The sequence below is a fragment of the Antechinus flavipes genome, chromosome 2 (genome assembly GCF_016432865.1).
Source record: "Antechinus flavipes isolate AdamAnt ecotype Samford, QLD, Australia chromosome 2, AdamAnt_v2, whole genome shotgun sequence".
NCBI classification, from domain to species: Eukaryota; Metazoa; Chordata; class Mammalia; order Dasyuromorphia; family Dasyuridae; genus Antechinus; species Antechinus flavipes.
This window is the reverse complement of record NC_067399.1, coordinates 170,048,009-170,068,774: the sequence shown is the minus strand read 5'-3', so window position 1 is coordinate 170,068,774 and position 20,766 is coordinate 170,048,009.

The following is a 20,766-nucleotide window of genomic DNA, read 5'->3' as shown; positions in this document are numbered from 1 at the left end:
CCCAGTTTAAGGACTCAATTCATATATATGGGCCCATAGCACTTTTTGTTATGTTACAACTTGAAACAAAATCATGGGCAATTTTGTGCCCCAATGATTGGAAAGCACTTGCATGGGCAGTGTTCACTCCAGGCCAAACAGTGTTCTGGATAGTGGAATTTTTAGAACAGACTCTATTGACTGCCACTCAGGTTGCTCCAGGAGCAAACATGAAGTTATATTTTGAGCAATTTAGTGGCACTAGAGCACCGAACCAATCTGGGGAATGACAGTTCAAGTAGGGACAGATATAAATCAAGAATGGAGCTACAGGTATCCCGTTTTAAATGCCAAGGGGCACTCACAGTAATAAAACTCAGGAGCAATAATTGTTACCACCTACCCTCTCATGCTATTTGTGAAGTGCCCATTCAACAGTATCAAAGAGGAAAACAATTTACAAATCCTTGTTATTTATATAAATATAGGAGGAAGTGTCTGTGTCTGTAACTATGATTAACACTGACAATATTGAAACATATCTTAATAAGGGACAATGTATAGCTCAAGGAATAATCATCCCCTCTGAACTTACAGTTAAAACAGAAGATGATAATTGTGAATTAGCCTCACAGATGGATCCAAATTCAGAGGCCATCGTACAAACATATTTTACAAAGGCTATCACACCCACTCAGTCAATAGTTTGAATAACTAACAGTTTGAAGGATTAATAGACACTGAAGCTGATAGGACTGTGGGGGCTGCTTCTCAATGGCCCTCTTGGTGGCCTATGTCTATAGCTAACAATAGAGTGACAGGGGTAGAAGACATTAAGGAAGCTTTGATATCCACTGAACTGGTAAATTGGCAAAAAGATGGAAAGACAGCAACCATTTTTTCCTTTAATAATAGATAGCTTACATATTAACTTATGGGGTAGGGATATATTACCTCAATTAGGGATGAAAATTACCATAGATTTTTGGGAGGGGTCATTGCTGCTGTAGCTTTCACCCCTCCAAAAATGACGGGGCCTACCAACACACCAGTTTGGGTGGAGTAATGTCCCCTGTCCAAAGAGAAAACAGCTGCTCTACATCAATTAATACAAGAACAATTAGAATTAGGACATATTGAGAAAACAAATAGCCCATGGAACTCCCCTGTATTTGTTATAAAGAAAAAATTTGTTATAAAGAAAAAAATCCCCTGTATTTGTTATAAAGAAAAATGGAAAATGTTAACAGATTTGAGACAAGCAAACTCAGTTTTGAAAGACAAGGGTTCTTCACAGGCAGGTTTGCTATCCCCAAATATGATCCCCAGGGAATGGCCCTTATGGATAACAGATGTTAAAGATTGCTTTTACTCTATCCATCTTCACCCTGAGGACAGGGATAATTTTCAAGGACCTGTGAGGAGATGAAAAACAACCCTACCATGTGCCAATGGCGTGTTGATAAAGCTATTAGCAAGATAAGGCAAGCGTAAAAGGCAAGTGAAAAGATATATGGCTTGTGTATCATCTTCTCAAAGACCTGTAAGGCTGGGGACTAACCCCAGAGGTGATAGGCCAAATGATATATGGCAAATGAATGTTACACATATGGGAAAAACATGCATTCATGTTACAGTTGACATTCATTCAGGCTTTGTATCTGCATCCTCTCAACAAGGGGAACATGTTTCACATGTAGTAAATCACCTATTTCACTGTTTTGCCTCAGTATCCCACACACCATTAAGACTGATAATGGATCCTCATATACTTCAAAAAATATTAAAACAGTTCTTACAAGAATTCTCCATACATCATATTTTGGGATTCCTTACAACCATACAGGACAGGCCATTGTAGAAAGGACTACTTGGACCCTCAAGAGATTTATCACAAAACAAAAACAGGGAGATGGAAGTATGGTAATTCAGAAAGATATAAAGCAGTGTACACAATAAATTATTTAAAATTTTAATCAAATGATTTAAGTCCAGCTATGAAATACTCTCTGGTGAACATAGAGAATCACTCAAAGATAATATCCCATCTTCATTAAGAAGGCCCCCTAAGAATGAGACCATGGTAATGAAAAAGGGTCCTGAAGGATGGGAGGGATCCTATAGGGTTCTAATGTGGGGGTCAGGATATGTTTGTATCTCCACATGAGAAAATCTTCAGCAGTGGATTCCCACCAGACACCTCAAAGTTGTCCATAGAACTGAAAAGGAAAAGAAGAAAAGTCGACTGTTCAAAAGGAGAAGACGTGCCCCCAAGACCACTAGCAAGATGTTTTTTATATATGTGGGTTTGTGTTACACACAATAAGAACTGGCAACAGGGGCCAAAAGGTTGGCTATGGACCCACCATGGCCTAGGATTGTCTCATGGGGAGATGGGGTATCATGTGACAGAAATACTAGACATACAGGGGATGCCCTGTCATAGTGACGCCTTCATCTGTGAGGGAGGATTGCAGCAGTTTGTCTGCATAATGGATCATCAGGTTGGCCCCTCACAAGCCTCCATGGGACATATTCTTGTCACTCAAGAATTGGGCCAGCAGTTTGGCACATGGAAAACCATCTTGGGCCCTGGTTCTTAGACAAATGGCACAAGAATTAGATACCAGTTCTACACTAAAGCCTGTCTGGGAGGGAAATAGGCTTTTATGCAGGGAGACTCTGTACCTGTTAACAAAGAAACATTAGATTTTTACAATGTTACTTGTTGGAATTTATATATATGGAGAGAGAGAGGGGGGGAGAGAGAGAGAGAGAAATTGAAATTCAGATTGTATTTGTGATCACTAGAGCTCATGTATCATTGCTTCCTGTCAAAAAACAGACCTTAATCCTATTAGAAAAAAGAGATAGAAATAAGAGCAGAAGTAGAATTATTACAACTCCAGGCTCAATTACAATGTGAATCCAGATAAAACTGCTGAAAAAAAATCAAATATTGGTTTGATACTACCTCTTTCATAGTGGTTAAAATTAGAATCATGGATTGCCCTGTGTGTTGTTATGTTGTTATTGCTTTGTTATTGTCCTGTAATATTAGGATGCTTTTATAGATCTTTCTCCACCATCCTTTCAGAGGTTGCAGCTCAAGAACTTTTTAATCAAAAAGATAAAAGGGGGGAATTGCAAGGGTATGGGATTCTGCTGAGAGGGAATACCAAGGCCACCTAGACCTTTGATGCACAATAAGCTTTTTGCCACATTGCAGAAACGCCCTTATTCAGCAAGGAGCAATGATTTGTGATCATGGGAACAGGTGTAAGCCAAAGGTCACAGCTAGTGGCTATGTGAACAGGGATGCCTGAACAGGACCTCTTGCTTGTGAATGAGCTGCTGAATTGCTGGATCTGCTCTCCTCCCACTGGCAGAAACAGGCAAACACAAAGCCCACAGCTGCTTCTCTGAATGGTGATTGGGGATTGCCTACTATTCACAGGCTGATTACACTAGCAAAAATGTATATCAACAAGGCTATACAGCATAATAAAGTGGAGCTCTTTTCACACCCTATGAGTCTCCCACTTCATTCATCTTGCCTCTGAGATCAAAGGGCTCATATGCCATGGGCTCTTAAAAAATGCCACAACATCCCTTTTTATTTGTTCAGACTCAGTTTTGGGAAGGCTTCTCCTATACCTGTAAAAGGAGCACAGGTTAAGCATCAAGTAGATTGAGATTGGCTTCTCATCTTGGTTTGGTAATTGCCATTGTAGTTTATCCATCATTTTAGAAGAGGACAATGATGTTACAGGGTATTATTTTGATTTGTGGGTGAATTAAATTTATTTACTTATTTTATTTTATAATTATAACTTTTTATTGACAGAACCCATGTCTGGGTAATTTTTTACAACATTATCTCTTGCACTCACTTCTGTTCCGACTTTTCCCCTCCCTCCCTTCACCGCATCCCCCAGATGGCAAGCATTCCTATACATGTTCAATATGGGTGAATTAAATTTAAATAAGGCAGAGTCACATAAAATCCTCAGCCTTACTCTTCCAGAGATATAAAAATACCATGTCAAAACAAGAGTAAACACAAGTGATGGTGGACTGGGATGCAATGAATGACCTTGATATCTTTAATGTCTGAGCAAACTCTAAGGGAGAAGAAACAGCACTTGTTTCAGCCATCTTTGTGGCTATTGAAACAAATTGTTCTCATCTGTTGGGATTATATTGATGTCTTTATAACTTTAGAGTATATACTCCCTCTCATTCAGTGACAAATCTGTGCTCCATCCATTAAACTCAGTCTGGTTTAACCTTTCTGCCAAGATGGTTTGCTCAAGTAAATCTGCTGTGCATGTTACAGCTTCTTGGAGTCACAGGTAAGAGTTGAAAACCAGGACACCAAAGATGGGTGAGCAGCCATGAAAGGAGGTCAGTAAGCCCTCATATCAGAGATGATAATCTTCCTTGAACACCCCATATTATAACCCTATATTGAACACCTCTATTATGAGATCATATATTTAGACCTGGAAACGCCCTCATTTTACTAAGGGGAAACTTGGAGTTTAGAGGAGTTAAAGTGATGTCAGAAGACAATTCAAAAGAGAAAAGAAGAGACAATTTCTCTGATCATACATGCACACTAACATTTATAATAGGAAGGGGTCCCCTAATACACACACACACACACACACACACACACACACACACACACACATTTTGATTTACATAGAAAATGCTCTAAGTCAGACCAGAAAAAATCCTAGGAAATAATAAAGAGAAATAAAGCAAAGGAACAACTTTGGCATGTTTGGTTATGTTTCCTAAATCTATTAGAAATGAAATTACTTCAAGTGTAATATTAAAGAAGTCTAAGCTATAGGTTACTGCATTTGTGAGCTTTACTCAGTTTCACAGACACAAGAGGACACCCTGGTCCTGAGATCTAGTGTTGGAATCCTTATAAACTGCTAACTAATTAGAGTTGATCTAATCTTACAAGAAGATGTTTTGGGCAGAACCTGAAACAAGGTACTAAATAGAACTAATTAGTACAATGCTTGTGTTTGCACCTTTACTCATTGGAGTTCACAAGTAAACTTTGTGAGTTCACATCTCCCTGATTTCTCAATGGTCGGAACTACGACGGTATCTGATCGTCTTCGAACCTCCAACTTTCGTTCTTGATTAATGAAAACATTCACCACAATCTAGGAATGTGTTGTTGCTCATATTAGAAAGGGGATTAAATTATATAGATGATCCATCACGTGTAAATCACCACTATTGTGCTAGGAAAATAATTCCAAGTTATTGGATGGGTACTAAGATATTTTTATTCTTATTTTGCAAATAAGGGATCAGGCTTAGAAAAATGAAGTGATTTGTTCCTACTGACATAACTTGTATCAGAAGAAGAATTTGATCCTAGGTTATTGACTTCAATTCTAGAATTCTATCCACCAAACAACACTACCTCTGATGAGTTAATAGCATCAACCTTTTAGATCAGGGTTCTTAAATCTTTTGGAGGGGGTTCATAGATCTCTTAAGCAGTTTGAGAAAGTCTATGGACTTCTTTCCAGAATAACATTTTTAAATGCATAAAAGATATTGAAAGACAAAGAAAACCAATTATATTAAAAACCAATGAGCAAAATATTGAAAAGTCAAGTCCATAAGCCGCAGGTTAAGAACTCTTATCTTAGACAGAGAGACCATTTAGAAAATCAGTAGTAGTTTCAGATACTTATCTTTATGTAAGCTTTGCATCTCCTTCCTTATTATGATTCCTAATTATAGTAGATTTACTTCTAGGACAATTGCTATAAATCAAAATAATATAAATGGACCATAGAAACAATAACTTATGAAATCATGCCCAATCTTTTATAGATATGAAAATGGATATTATATTCAACCAACTATATCTTAGGAAACTTTCTAAAAGTATACGTTAATCAATTAAAAGGATGTCTTCACATAAAATTGTATTTGATTTTTAGTGATTTCTAACAATGAGGCTGTGAGACGGCCAGTAAATTCAATATATATTTTATCAGTTGGGATCTGTGAACTTTTAACAGTATTTTAATAATTATTTCAATATAGTTGATTGCAGAGGAGTTTTGTGCATTTTATCATATATATGCAAACAATTTTTTTCTAAAAAGGAGTCCATAGGCTGCACCAGACTGCCAAAAGTATCTTTGATAAAAAAAATTAAGAAACCCTACTCTAGACCTAAAATAAATGAACTGTTTCTAGTTCATCTTTGAAAATAAAGTCTAGGAGAATGCCTTGCTCATAGTAAGAACTCAACCACTGTTTGAGAAATTCCACTATCTGCTGTTATACCTCACTATCTCTCTAAAGGATCTTATGTGATCTTTCAAATGTTAAAATTCTCAGATTCTCTAATTCTAAGTCAGATTTGTTATAATTATTTATTATTTAAAGCATGTGTGAAAGTTGGATGTCAGGGGCAGCTAGGTGGTGCAGTGGATAAGAGCACCAGCCCTGAAGTCAAGAGTACCTGAGTTCAAATCTGGCCTTAGACATGACACAACACTTCCTATCTGTGTGATTCTTGGCAAGTCACTTAACCCCAATTGCCTTAGCAAAAAAAAAAAAAAAAAAAAAGAAAAAAGAAAGAAAGAAAGAAAGAAAGTTGGATGTTAGAGACAGAAAACGAGAAGCAGATTAAAATTTTTGAAAACATTCCTATGGGAAGGTAAAATCAAAGGAAGTATGGAATGAGGAATAAAAGAGTGTAAGTGGGAGTGTTATTAAGGCTTCAAGACACCCCCTAAGTAGTAATAGGAAGAAACTGAAATTCCAAAAGTAAGTCCAATTCTATCTTAAATGAGGACAGCAATTAGGTAATTTGGAGAAAGATTCCAGTTGGTTTACAAATAGGATTTGAACTTTTTCAAAGAATCTCAGGCACACACATATATTTCTACAAAAGTATTTTCTTAGTTAATTTATATCCTTCAAGCTGATTCTTCATACTGCATTCAATCAATCATTGAGCATTTATTAAATACTTATTTTGTTGGTCAAAGGATATGAACAGACAATTTTCAGATGATAAAATGGAAACTATTTCTACTCATATGAAAAGGTGTTCCAAATCATTATTGATCAAAGAAATGCAAATTAAGACAACTTTGAGATACCACTATATACCTGTCAGATTGGCTAAAATGACAGGAAAAGATAATGATAAATGTTGGAGGAGATGTGGGAAAACTGGGATACTAATGCATTGTTGGTGGAACTGTGAACAGATCCAACCATTCTGGAGAGCAATTTGGAACTATACTCAAAAAGTTATCAAACTATGCATACCCTTTGATACAGAAATGTTACTACTGGGCTTGTATGCCAAAGAGATATTAAAGAAGGGAAAGGGACCTGTATGTGCAAAAATGTTTGTGGCAGCCATTTTCATAGTGGCTAGAAGCTGGAAAATGAATGGATGCCTATCAATTGGAGAATGCCTGAGTAAATTATGGTATATGAATGTTATGGAATATAATTGTTCTGTAAGAAATGACCAGCAGGATGAAAACAGAGAGGCTTGGAGAGACTTACATGAACTGATGCTAAATGAAATGAGCAGAACCAAAAGATCATTATACACTTCAACAATAATACTATATGAGGATCAATTCTGATGGAAATGGATATCTTTGGATAGGATCCAAATCAGTTCCAATTGATCAGTGATGAATAGAACCAGCTACACCCAGCAAAAAAATACTGGGAAATGAGTTTGGACCACAACATAGCTTTTGCACTCTTTCTGTTGTTCTTTGCTTGCATTTTTGTTTTTCTTTCCAGGTTATTTTTACCTTCTTTCTAAATCCAATTTTTCTTGTGTAACAAGATAACTGTAGAAATATGTATACATATATTGTATTTAACATATACTTTAACATGTTTAACATGTATAGGACTGCCTGCCATCTAGGGTAGTGGTGGAGAGAAGGAGGGGAAAAGCTGGAACAGAAATGTTTGCAAGGGTCATTGTTGAAAAATTACCCATGCATGTGTTTTGTCAATAAAAAGCTATAATACTTATTCTAAAAATACTTATTTTGTGCTAGATGCTGTGCTAGGTTGCTACAGCAATGGTTTAAAAAAACAAAAAAAACAAAAAACAAAAACTTCAATGCTTTCTATGGGCTCAAATAATCAGGAAGTAGACAAAAGATTTTACTAGAAAACCTCAGAAAGATAGGTAAGGAAAAATATGACCATATATAACTGGCACTCTAATAGATATCATACTTAAGAGTCTTCAAAATGTTTATGATTTCACCAGTAGAAATATCCATTTCTTTAATATAAATTTCAAGCCCTTTGTAAATTAGTAGATGGTTGAGTGACTAAGTTATTTTGACTATTATAAATACCCAAATTAACTACAAAGGGCTTATAAAGGAAGATGTTATCTGCATCCATAGAAAGAACTGATAAATAGAATTGTTTTACATATAGATGTATGTATCTACAATATAAATTGCAAAAGATTTTCTACTAAGAGAGAGCAGCCTTGAAATCAAAAAGATTTAAGTTTCAGTTCTATCTCTGATACATTCAGGACCTGGACCTTGGACAAGTTCCATAACTACTCATTACCCTAGATAATTCTTTAAGACTAGAAGTTTCAGTAAGTTGCTAGCTTGCATTGGTAAAGCCATACAGAGTTCTCCCCACTAATGAACTCATAAGACTGTAGTGGGGGAAGAAGGGGAAGAATTTTTATTATTACTTGTGAAAAACCCAAGGGAAAAAAATAAAATTTCAAATCCCAATCAGGTAAGTTGTAAATGTTATTTTTTAAATTTGTAAAACAAAATTAATTTCTAATTGGGTAATAATCAAATTATGTTATATGAATATAATGGATATCATAAGAAATGATGAAGATAATTGTTTCAGAAAAACCTAGAAAAGTTTCAATGAACTGATGCAACAAACATGAGCAAAACTAGGAGGATGATTTATACATTAATGACATCAAAAAGAGAAACAGCTTTGAAAAGTATAAAACCTATGATTAATGCAATGACCAACCACGATTCCAAAAGAATCTCTCTACCTAAGAAAAGCAATATACTCAGGGTAGATATCTTTTTTATATGGCCAAGGAGGGAATTTGTTTTGCTTGACTATATATTGTTACAAAGGTTTTATATTTCTTTCATTTTCAATGAAGGAGAAGACATAGCTTTTTTGTTAGTTGAAAAAAAAGTTTTAAAAAATGAAATCATTTTCAAGTGAATTAAATGGGCAATCTCTCCTAGATTCTGAGCTATGTCTACTAATGTAGCAATCAAGTCTCTTGTCCATCTGTGGGTGTAGGATTGGATGTTATTATCTTTTCTACTCACATAAGAGATATATGATCATATTGGTTTTCTTGTCACAGGTATAAGAATAACCTAAAAATAGGACACAAAATCATCTTCAAAGAAGAGCAGAAGAAAACAGAATCAAAATGGGGAGTTAGTTTATCAGAAGAAAGGACCCTGGGAGAAGCCTACAATCACTACAAATCTAGTGAAAGCTAGATTTCACTAGTTGAAGAAATGGCTACACTGCCACAAAAACCAATCAGGAAAAAGCTGAAAGTCAACTCAGGATACTGGAAAGGAAATAATAATCAAGGTAGTCAGATGGTTTGGTACTTCTAGAAGCTGAACACATCCATTTGAAGAGTGGGAAGTTGGAATAAAAATAATTGGATCCATTACAGATAGAAAGAAGGAGCAGGAGCAAGAGCCAGGAGGATGAAAGATTACTGCCATCTGGAGAAATCAGAAGAAGGGGAATTGGATATCACACAAATCGAGGAGGAAAAATGGGAAGGAGTTGAGAACAGCTAACTAGAAGGAATGATATGGGAGGGGTCAGATGCTCCACTCTGCCCTAATTCTGGGGCATAGTATTTCCTTATTAGTAATATGTTTCTGACCGCACTTTCAGGATTTTTGTCTTTTGATTAAGAAATAAAATGAGTTTCTTGTTTTCTAAGGGAAAAAAATGGTATTACCCCAATGCCAGTATCATCAAGTCACTTTACAAAAATTTAATCTATTCAAAACTTTTTAGGGAAAGTAATAAGTTAAATTAGTGTATTCTATACAATATGTTGCTTTCTGGAAAAACAATATGTCAAGAAGCATAACAAAAGGACGTTAGTATTGAAGTTAGACCTTTCACAGATACTCTAAAAGTATTTGTAGATAATGATGATTGAGGTTTAACTCTACCCTACTTCTAACTCTGTGAGTTGGGTCAAAATGTTTCTTTCATTGCTCAGTTCAGTTCTCAAACACTGATTAAATTCTGAGCATAGCATTATATTAGTTTCTGGAGATACGAAGACTAAAAGAACAAAACAAAAATATATCCAAATATACTCTGCTCTCAAAAAACTTACATTCTAATGGGAAGAAACAACAGATTTACAAATATTAAATATTTGTTATTGTTCACTTGTTTCTGACTCTTTGCAATCCCATTTGAAATTTTTTTGGCAAAGATCCTGGTTTGCCATTTAAATCTCCAACTCATATGAGGAAACTGAGGCAAATAGGGTGAAATGATCTGCGCAGACTCACACAGCTAGATTTGAACTCAGGTATGACATATTCACTGTACCACTTAGCTGCTCAATACCAAATATATACAAATTAAATACAAAGTAATTTGAGGGAAAGCAATAGTAACTTGGAAGATCAGAAATGCCCTAGTTTGAGATTGTATCTGGACTAAGCTTTGAAGGGAGTTAAGGATCTAAAATATGGAGATAAAAGAGGGAGTATATTCCAGACATGACGGACAGAATATGTGTGTAAAGACATACATACATACAGAGGAGAGGAGATGTCATATAAAGGAAACAGCCAGGAAGCCAGGTAAGTATATGAAAGGGGATAACGTGACATAAATCTGAAAAAGTGAGGCATTATAGGATGTCATATATAGGAGTTTATATTTTATCACAGAGAAAATATGGAGCCAAAGAAGTTTGTTGAACATAAATATTTCATGGTGATTGCTATATCAATTTGGCAGCCAAGGAGAAGATATTTCAAAGAGAGAATGTAAATGCCGAAGAAACTGAGGCAAGATAGAGATTAGAAAGTTTTTTAATATTTTATTTGAAAGGGAGAGATTCACTGGGACCAAATGGATCCATGGTTTGGTCCCAGGGCTGAATGAGACTATTGTCTCCAAGAATCCAGCAAACAAGGTGAGTTCTCAGTGGTATAAATATACACATAATTCAGATACAGGGATAGAAAGAGGCAGGGGCGGAGTCGGAGCACTGAGAGCAGGAACATACTATGGATCTGGTTTTGACAGGATGAGGGGAGATATGGGGGACATCTGAAAATTGGGATTACAGAATGGGGAGAGGCACCCAACATTCTGATAAGTTGGAATGGGGAGAGGAACCCAACATTTTGATGATGTCTAAAATAGGTCTTTCTCCTTATCTGCATCATCATGATTAGGAGGGAGGGGTGGTGGTGTAGAATTGACCAGAACAATTAAGAACCGAGACAGAACAATTCAGGGAAACTGAGGCAGGAAATTTAGGGAGACTGAGTCAGGATAATAAAAGAGAACTGTGGCACAAGAAAAAGAAGCTGCATTTTTTATTTCCTTCACAGGCTAATTGTACACTATTTCAAAGTCTGACTCTTTTGTACAGCAAAATAACTGTTTGGACATGTATACATATATTGTATTTAACTTATACTTTAATATATTTAACATGTATTGGTCAACCTGCTATCTGGGGGAAGGGGTGGGGGGAAAGAAGGAAAAAGTTGGAACAAAAGGATTTGCAACTGTCAATGCTGAAAAATTACCTATGCATATATTTGTAAATAAAAAACTATAATAAAAAAAAAGAAAGAAAAAGAAGCTGGAAGCAAGAGAAAAAATTTTAAAACTCTTTTCAGTAATCTACTCATGGATCAAAAGGTAAGGAGGTTTCCTATAAGTGCTGACTATGGTAGTTGGAAAACTTAATATTATGGAATTATTTAAGAATTTAAGGGATTAATAATGAATACTAATGAATTCATGAATAATCAACAAAATGGATTAAAATACAATAGAGTATCAAAAAAAGGGCACAATTAAATCTTGATCTTTTATTTTTAACATGGAATTTTTTCCAGAGTAACTAGCCAGTTTGACTCCAAATAACAGTAATAGAATACAATTAGAATAAGAAGATTTATGTATTTGAGAGAGTACATGGATATGTATATGGCCCAAGATGAATTCATGAAAATTTTCTGCTTTGTTGAGAGACTCTACTTTTCTATTTATTTAATGCTGCCACTGAAAGAGTCCTCTGCTCCCTATCTGTCTTCAGAATAATCAGATTTGGGTATCCAAATATCTACTGTAGATTCTTAATCTTGTCATTAACTAGTTGTGAGGGAAAAAATCACCTAACCTCTCAAAACTCGAGAATTCTCAACCATAAAATGAGGAAAGCAGGTTCCTTCAATTCTAGAATTCCATGTTTCTATTATATCTTATTTGTGAAGAAAATCTGCTCTATTAGTCTACTCATCAGTAACCCAAGGTCATTATTGGAGTTTAGTTTACATCTTGGAACTCTAGGCTAAGTCAAGACCTTCCTGAGACTTAATGTGCACTGTGACTTTAGTCCGTAAGAAGATTTATGACAAACAATTTGGGAAGTCCCTTAGCTACACTGCCAGCCCAGAGTGACCACACATCTTACAGATCTGGGATGATACTCCTGGCAGGTTTATAAGCGTACTTGAACATCAATGGTCTTTACTTTCGGGCAACAAAGGAATCAGCTGGGAATGAGATATTAGATAGTGTCCTTAGTGACATCTCCCTAGAGCAGCTTTGAACAAGTATTTTTAGAATTGTTACATAAGAAAGTTGTATATTTGTTGCAAATGTTATTAGAATGCATACCTTCAGGACATTATTATAGAGTGCTTGGCCTGCAGTCAGAAAGACTCATTTTCCTGAGTTCAAATCTATAACCTCAAATGTGTACTAGCTGTGTGACCATGGGCAAATCACTTAAATTCTGTTTGCCTCAATTTCCTTATCTATAAAATGAACTGGGGAAGTAAAAGCAAATCACTCCAATAAGAGATGGACATGACTAATGAAAAAAACAAATAGACAAACATTGAATGAACTATCTATTACAGGTGATACTGAAAGAATGGCATTGCTCTGTCTAGATCCTAAAATTGTCAAGAGTTTTTTGAGATTTTTTTTTTTAAAAAACTGTGGAATCACCATAACTACCATCCCTGAAATCAGATGACTTTTTGCAAATGAGGAAAATAGCTATTGAGTATCTGAGGTCACAATTGAATCAGTCTACCTGATTATAGGTCTGTAGCTCTATCCATTGTGCCTCCTAGAGCAGCCCTTCTTTGGGGGATGGGGGGGGGAGAAGGGGATGGTCTTTGCCTCTTCAATGTTATCCCAGTATGAGTCAAAGACTCCTCAATAAGATAAGTAAAAAAAGAAAGAAAGAAAGAAAGAAAAAGAAAAAGAAAACAGTTTAATTCTAAGAAATCGGATGAGGTAAAAGACCTAGAAAGTAGAGATACTAAACAGTAATCCATCCTTCAGATTCCCTGTCTGGAGGGTGTGCCCCAGTGAAAGAGTTTATGTGCATATTTCTGGGCTGGAAGGAAGGACCGTTTCTGCATAAGACACTCTGAGTGGGATGGGCATTTGTCTATTTGGAACAGCTAGTCTTGCCTACCTCCTGGCTGAATGCATTTTCTGTAATCTTCCACAGCAGTTCCATCCCTCTTCTCAGCCAGTGCAAGGCAAACATACTCTCACAGAATTACTGAGTATCCCTTTGGATGTCACAGGGGAAGATGCTTGCCGCCAGGCGCTTTACTGTTAATTATCTGAAACCTGGCTGCTGTGTTCTCTCTCAGTGCCAGCTTAGGAGATGAGCTGCGTTATGCTACTTATTAGACTCAGCTAAATAAATAATACCTGGCACAGATGCCATCAGAGATAAGGTCAGAATGTGCCCACCTGACACACTGAATTTATACTCAAGTTCTCCCTTGGCCTGGTGAAAGGAACATCACCATTAGTTGTACATGTAGATGTTATCTCCCCCCCCTTAAGAATGTGAGCCCCTTGAGAGTAGGAATTATTTCTGTCTTTGTACTTCTAGTACTGCTCTGGGTACCCAGTAAGAACTTAATAAATTCATGTTGATTAATTTATTGGATGTGCTTTTCCAGAGTTCATTTTTTTTTTCTATTTCCTAAGTGCTTAATTTGGTTGTCATAGCCGGGGGGGGGGGGGGGGGGGGAGGAGGTTTCTATGAGACTAGATTATTAATTGGTGCCCATTCTTAGGGCTGATGACTCTGTTCCACCAATTTCACATACCCATCTGTCATATTGGGAAACTGATACCATCCATGGTAATGAAAGCAATGTTTGCATACCACAACAATCAATTGATAAGGGAAAAATTCATTCAGACAGTTATTTAGTCTATAGGACCCCAACTAACTGGTCTGACTGCCCCCTGACTCCCTCATCCCTATTGGCTGAATTAACAATTTGTCTTGCCATGCACATTATAATCTGTATAATTTGTCATCCAGTAAGACAAGCTGGAGGATATACACTCAAACCCCACAGAGGCAAAACTTCTTAATTTATTTCCCTTTTAGTCATATAGAAGACAAGGTGACTTGGAGAGAAGACTTCGGTTTGTCAGGATTTTCACTTTTCTATATTTTCTAAAATGCTGAAAATACCAATTAATCCTAATTCTGAACAGGTCATGATTTGGCCTAGTGGGAAAATTTATAGTTATGGGGCTTATTAATTTGATGGTTCTGAAAAATGTGCAGTGCTGACAGCTTTAATCTCTTAACATGCATCCTGGGCTGGGTCACTCTTCCAATTCTTAGATGAGTTTTGCTGAGGAAAACATTGCTAGGTATGCAACTTTGCCAGAACCATGCATTTGCACTCCAAAGGGACACGGTCAGATGAATAAACTTTAAAATAGCATTCCTGAGTTGTCTCCTTAATGGGATGCTATCTACTATTTACATAAAGAAGCATTTTTGCCTTGTTCTTCAGTCTTTCTTTTAAAAAAAAAAATCCAAATATTCTTTTTGCTCTCTATCCAATGCTGAAAGAAAGGGGAAAAAAGATTTGTTTTCCTTTCAGTGTTACTTTTTGCCTTCTAGACACTGACCACATAGATAGGTACTACTATTTGACTTCTCTTAATCTAAATGTTACACTATTCTTATGCCTATCCATGGAGTCATGTGTTATTTGAACTGGAAAGGACCTTAAATATCATTTGGTCACAGTGGGTACTTGATATTTATTGATTGATTATAGCATGATAACTAAGGAAGGATCTTGAGTATTTCTATCCCTTGCATGAATGTTATTTAAACCATCCCACTATCTTTCATTCCCTCAGTTGAAGAACTCCCTGAAATACCTGCATTTCCTGAGGGTCCAGTTTTCATTAACTAAGACAAAAAGACACAATATATTAAACACTCAGCCCTACACCCAGGTTTTTTTTCCCAGGACCAATTCCAGTTACTTAAAAGGCCAAGAAGAAGGAGAAAGACATATGGCCTCCCCGGGCGTTCTCCTGAATGAGGTCAGGCTGTATACATCTTTGGATTTCTTTTCTCTCCAAGAGATAGAACAGATGGTATTCCAGATATAAATATGTATAATGTACACTCCTAAGATTGTTAAATAAGCTTATTTTTAGATAGATTCATGAAAACCAAGAACTTGTATATTTAAAATGAAAGCCAATCAAAGCAAATCAGAATAAACTGTTGTTCACTGTGCTTTACTTATTCCAAGGCTTTTTCCCTTTCTTTACTGTGAAATAAGGCCATTCTCCTCTCCACCTGTGTTTTCCTGTGGTACAAAGGGAGGAGGAGAAGGAATGATGGATTTGCAATCAAATGATCAAAATTCAAATCGTAGCTTTATTCCTGTGTGATAGTGGACAAAATCATTTCGTCTCTTCAAGAAAGAAAGAAAGAAAGAAAGAAAGAAAGAAAGAAAGAAAGAAAGAAAGAAAGAAAGAAAGAAAGAAAGAAAGAAAGAAAGCAACAACCATTTATTAAGCACTTACTGTATGCCAAGCACTATGTTAAATATTTTACAAACATCTCACTTGATTCTCACAACAGTCCTGGGATGTAGGTACTATTTTTTTTTTTTTTTTTTACAGTTGAGCGAACTGAACCAGATAAAGATTATATGAAGTTCCCAGGATCACACAGGGAGTAAATGCCAAAGGATAAATTTTAGTCCAAAAGAATATCTTTCTGCTGTCTGACTTTCAAGTCCCTACAAACCAGTAAAGAAATTTTTTGGAATAGTGATATCTCTCCATCCTGATGTGCCTCAAAAAGTTTTATGTAAACTGTATATTTGCACATAGCCAAAATAATGGGAAATAGCAAAACTTTTCTCCTAAAGATCTTTGACAAATTAATGGAATTTCATCTCTCTGGGATCAATTGTAATCATCAGTCTGTCAGAAAGCATTTACTATTTGCCCAAAGGATGTGTGGCCAGATGCCAGATGCCAAATTGTTTATAATAATGGTCCCTACCCTCAACAAGCTTATTGCCCAGTGGCAAAGGGGTCTAATAGATGATGCCTGGAAATCTCTTGCAGCCCTTTTAGTCTATGCCAGGAAGACAAATCACCCACTTTAATAGTAATCTATTTCTACATTAAAAATGGAAACTGGAAAAACTGGCTGGACTGAAGAAAGGACTAAGTACTTGGAATTTTAATTTCTTCTCAGTTGGCCACATAAACCACTACCCAGGGAAAAGATGAGAGGCCCAAACCTGACAGCATACTACCAATCACATCAGTAACTTTAAATAAATAACTTAACTTATATAAATCCCTAATCTATTTAGCTCACACTGTGATGCCCTTTGTACACATAAAACACAGTTTCTCTTATGTATAGTAGGACATTGCATTTGAATTAGAAGTACACAGGAAAAAGTATACATAATTTTTAAACTGATAAAGACCTCGGAGATCCTCAAGTAGAAGCTTTTCATGTCACAGATGAAGAAATTGAAGCCCATAAAAGTAAATTGACTTGGCCATCATAAGACTGCTACATGACTTCCTTGTTTCAGCCATTCTTGGCAATAGCATTGCTAAGGACTAACACTTTTGGGGAGTTTAAACAAGGGCCATGAACACAGTAAAAATCATTCATTCCTCATTTGACTCTAGCCAAATGGTCCCCAGAGTTTCCTAAAAGATAGTTTTCTATTATTAATACAGTATTTTTTATTCACTACTTCTTCTTTGAAAAAGGGACCCTCCACATTTAATGATGTTCAGAATGTAGAAAGAAGGAAATGATCTTCATCAGGAAAAGGGAACTGAACAGCTTTGGAGCTTCACAAGAAGGAATATGATTGGCCAAATGAGGTGGTATTGGTCTGCAACCCCTGTTGTTGATGCTGAGGCTGAAGCTGGTGAATCACTTGAGTTGGGCAGTTCTGAGCTAGATAGAACTAAGACACACTAAGTTTGGCCCCATTATGGTGAACTCTTGGGAATAGGGGGCCACTAGGATGCCTAAGGAGAGAGCAAACCAGAATAGATAAGAAAAACAAAGTAGACTTAATCAGTTTGGGGATCAGATCCAAGAGTGTCCACTGTACAATCAGCCTGGGTGAGATATGGAGACCTAGTCTTCAAAAAAAGAAAGAAAGGAAGGAAGGAAGGAAGGAAATAAGGAAGGAAGGAAGAAAAAAGAAAGAAAAAAAAGGAAAAAAAGGAAGAAAAAGGAACATGATCAAGAAAACATGGACCTACTTGTCTAATTGTAGAAATAGGAATTTTAAAATAAGACTCAGACCTTTTAAGGTTTTTCTCTTATTTCTTGCTCTCTTCTAATTGACCTTAAAACCAGCAGCCTCTTGGATAATTTTCTCCTCTCCCCCTCAAGAAGGAAGTGAAATACCCTCTTCACCCTGCCCTTTTTTCTCTTCTAAGAGGTGAAGTACCAACAAATAAAGGGGCTCCTCTACTTCTTTGAGGTCAGAGATTGATAAAAGGGGGGAGAGAATATAAGCATTTAAATAGCACCTACTATGTTCCAGGTATTGTATTAAGAGCTTTCTCAAATATTATCTCATCTGATCCTTGCAACAATCCTTCAGGGTACGTACTATTATGATCCCCATTTTGCAGATGAGGAAACTGAGGCAAACAAGTTAAGTGACTTTTCCAGGAGTACAGATTTGAACTCTGGTCTTCTTAACTGAAAGTCCAGTCATCTATCTACTAGGCCACAGTGCTGGAGAATTAGCTAATAGAAGACTAAACTGGTAGGCAGACAAGCACCTAACAGCCTTTCACTTTCTTTTCCTCTCTTTCTGTTAGAAGTCTGTGCAGTCCCATATCAAGACAGGCCCAAGGACAAGTATCAATTATTAATCCATTGCCATCCTCTTTCAAGGAACAATTGTATGCTTTATAATTTGGGGATTATTGTTAAGGATCCTGTTTTCATTATATGGGGGCATTTTAGTTTGAGTTAAATATTTCTCCTAAGTTAGCAATTTCCCCTGGTATCCCAAGTGCTTGACAGATCACAACTTAAACTGAATTTGAATGTTTGTTATTAAGCTAGTCATCACTGTAATCCAATTTCAATACCATTAAATCTCTCTGTGTTTCTTTTTCTCTGTATCTGTCCCTTTGTCTCTGGCTCTGGTTTCTTCTCTCTGTCTTCCTCTCTTCCTTACTTCCTCCATCCTTCCCTCCCTCCCACCCTCTGTCAGTCTGTCTCGCTTTGGGCGCTTCTGTCTGTCCCTGTTTCTCTCTCAGAAGTATGTGTTAATTTTGTAAGTTTTAATTTCCTGTCACTCTCATAGCTGGTGCTTAGATGATACCATGAATAGTACTGCCTCTTCATCAAAGTTTTAGAGTATAAATAAGTTCAATAACTGTCAGAAGATATGGGAAGTGTTTTCTCTAAAGTCTCCCCCTCTTCTTCTTATAGGTTCAAAATATAACAGCTAGTTAGTGGCAAAGATACATCTATAATCCTGGATCTCCTGACTCCTAAAACATACTTCATTCATTACATATTTCATTCAGTACCTCTGGATAAATAGAGGTAGAACTGTTTTTTTTTTCCTAGCAATGGTAATAGGTATCTGCTGAGTTATTAACCTACTCTCCTTTTTATCAAAGGATTAAAATGTAGTATAAATTTAGATAAAGCTGATTAAGCCAGCCAATACAAGAAGAGTTCAAACCTATAACATTAGTCTTATTGATCGACCCTACCATCTAACTGACTGAGCACACATCACTAATAAATCTGGAACCAATATTACTGTTTTCATAAATCACTCTCACTGATATATTAAAACCCAAAGTCTCTACCCTGAAAACAGAGAGATTTTCCTATCCAATGATGAGCAGTGATGAGGCTCCCTCCATTGTGACTGAGGCTTCCCTACAAATAAATTCTTGTATTATTCACAGTACTGTCTCACTTCTATCTTTTGAGTATGAACCAACCTCAAAAAGTGGTCCTCTTATCTACCCACTCTTTCCTCCCTCCTAAGCTACCCTTCTTTCATCTCTCTCCCTCAAACTCTTCACAGCTGGGAACTGCCCTTTTGTCTGTAACTGCCCACTCTCTCTCTGCTCCTTCTAGACACTGAATCACTTCCTCTCCCTTAGTCTTCTAATAAAATATTCTCCCTTTCACTTTAGATTAGCATGAGTTCAAATTACAGGATATGTGTGCTCATTCTACCATGAGAGGCAATGTTATTCAAGGATACAAAATGGAGTAGAAATGAGCTGCATTAAATGGTATCCACAAAATTGTGCATAGTAGCACTGGAATATTTATAGATTAAATGGAAATCTTTAAAAATTCAGTGCCTGGTCCATGACTGTAGTCCAAACTGAACTCTATATTGTTCCCTTAACACACCCTGTGTTTTTCTTATCATTCTTCACATTGTTATAGTTATTTGTCCAATTCCTACACATCCTTTAAAGTCCAATTCCAATTCTCTCCCTGTATCCCCTATTGAAAGCTATCCCTTGACAGGCTAAATTAACACTGTAATTTGTACTTCTCTAATTGCATTTTCACCTTGATTTATTTATATAAATGTCTTATCTACTAGTTTTTAAGCTCTTAGAGGAGAGGGAAAATGCCTTATTTATTTTTACACTCTCTCCTTGTCCCTCATTATCTCCTTCCCTACCCCCAATCTCAGCAGTGTATCATACGGCCGGCGTTGTGCTTTGGAGATTTAGCATTAGTTAGATCTTTACCTTGTTTATCTGTAAAGTAAGTGGTTGGCTTCTATTGTCCCTTCTATCTCTAAAACTATGACTCTATGCATTTTATGTGTTATATTATACTGTGCCTTGGAGAGCAGGTACTTACTAAGATGCCCCCCACAAGCTATGAGAAGTCTCTTCAGCTTCCTGGTGCTCAAGTCCTTCTCTGTAAAATGTGGGATCTAGACAAGATAGTCTCTCTAAGGTCTCTTTCAACTTTCATATTTAATAACTATGAGTTAATTTGGCAGGAGTTCAATGTTCCAAAATTACTTGAGCAGACAAAAATAGGCCTTACTTAATGAGTTAAAAGGATCTCAAAGAATTAGATACATCATTGAGGAATAAAATTGCATAGCTCAGATCTTAGAA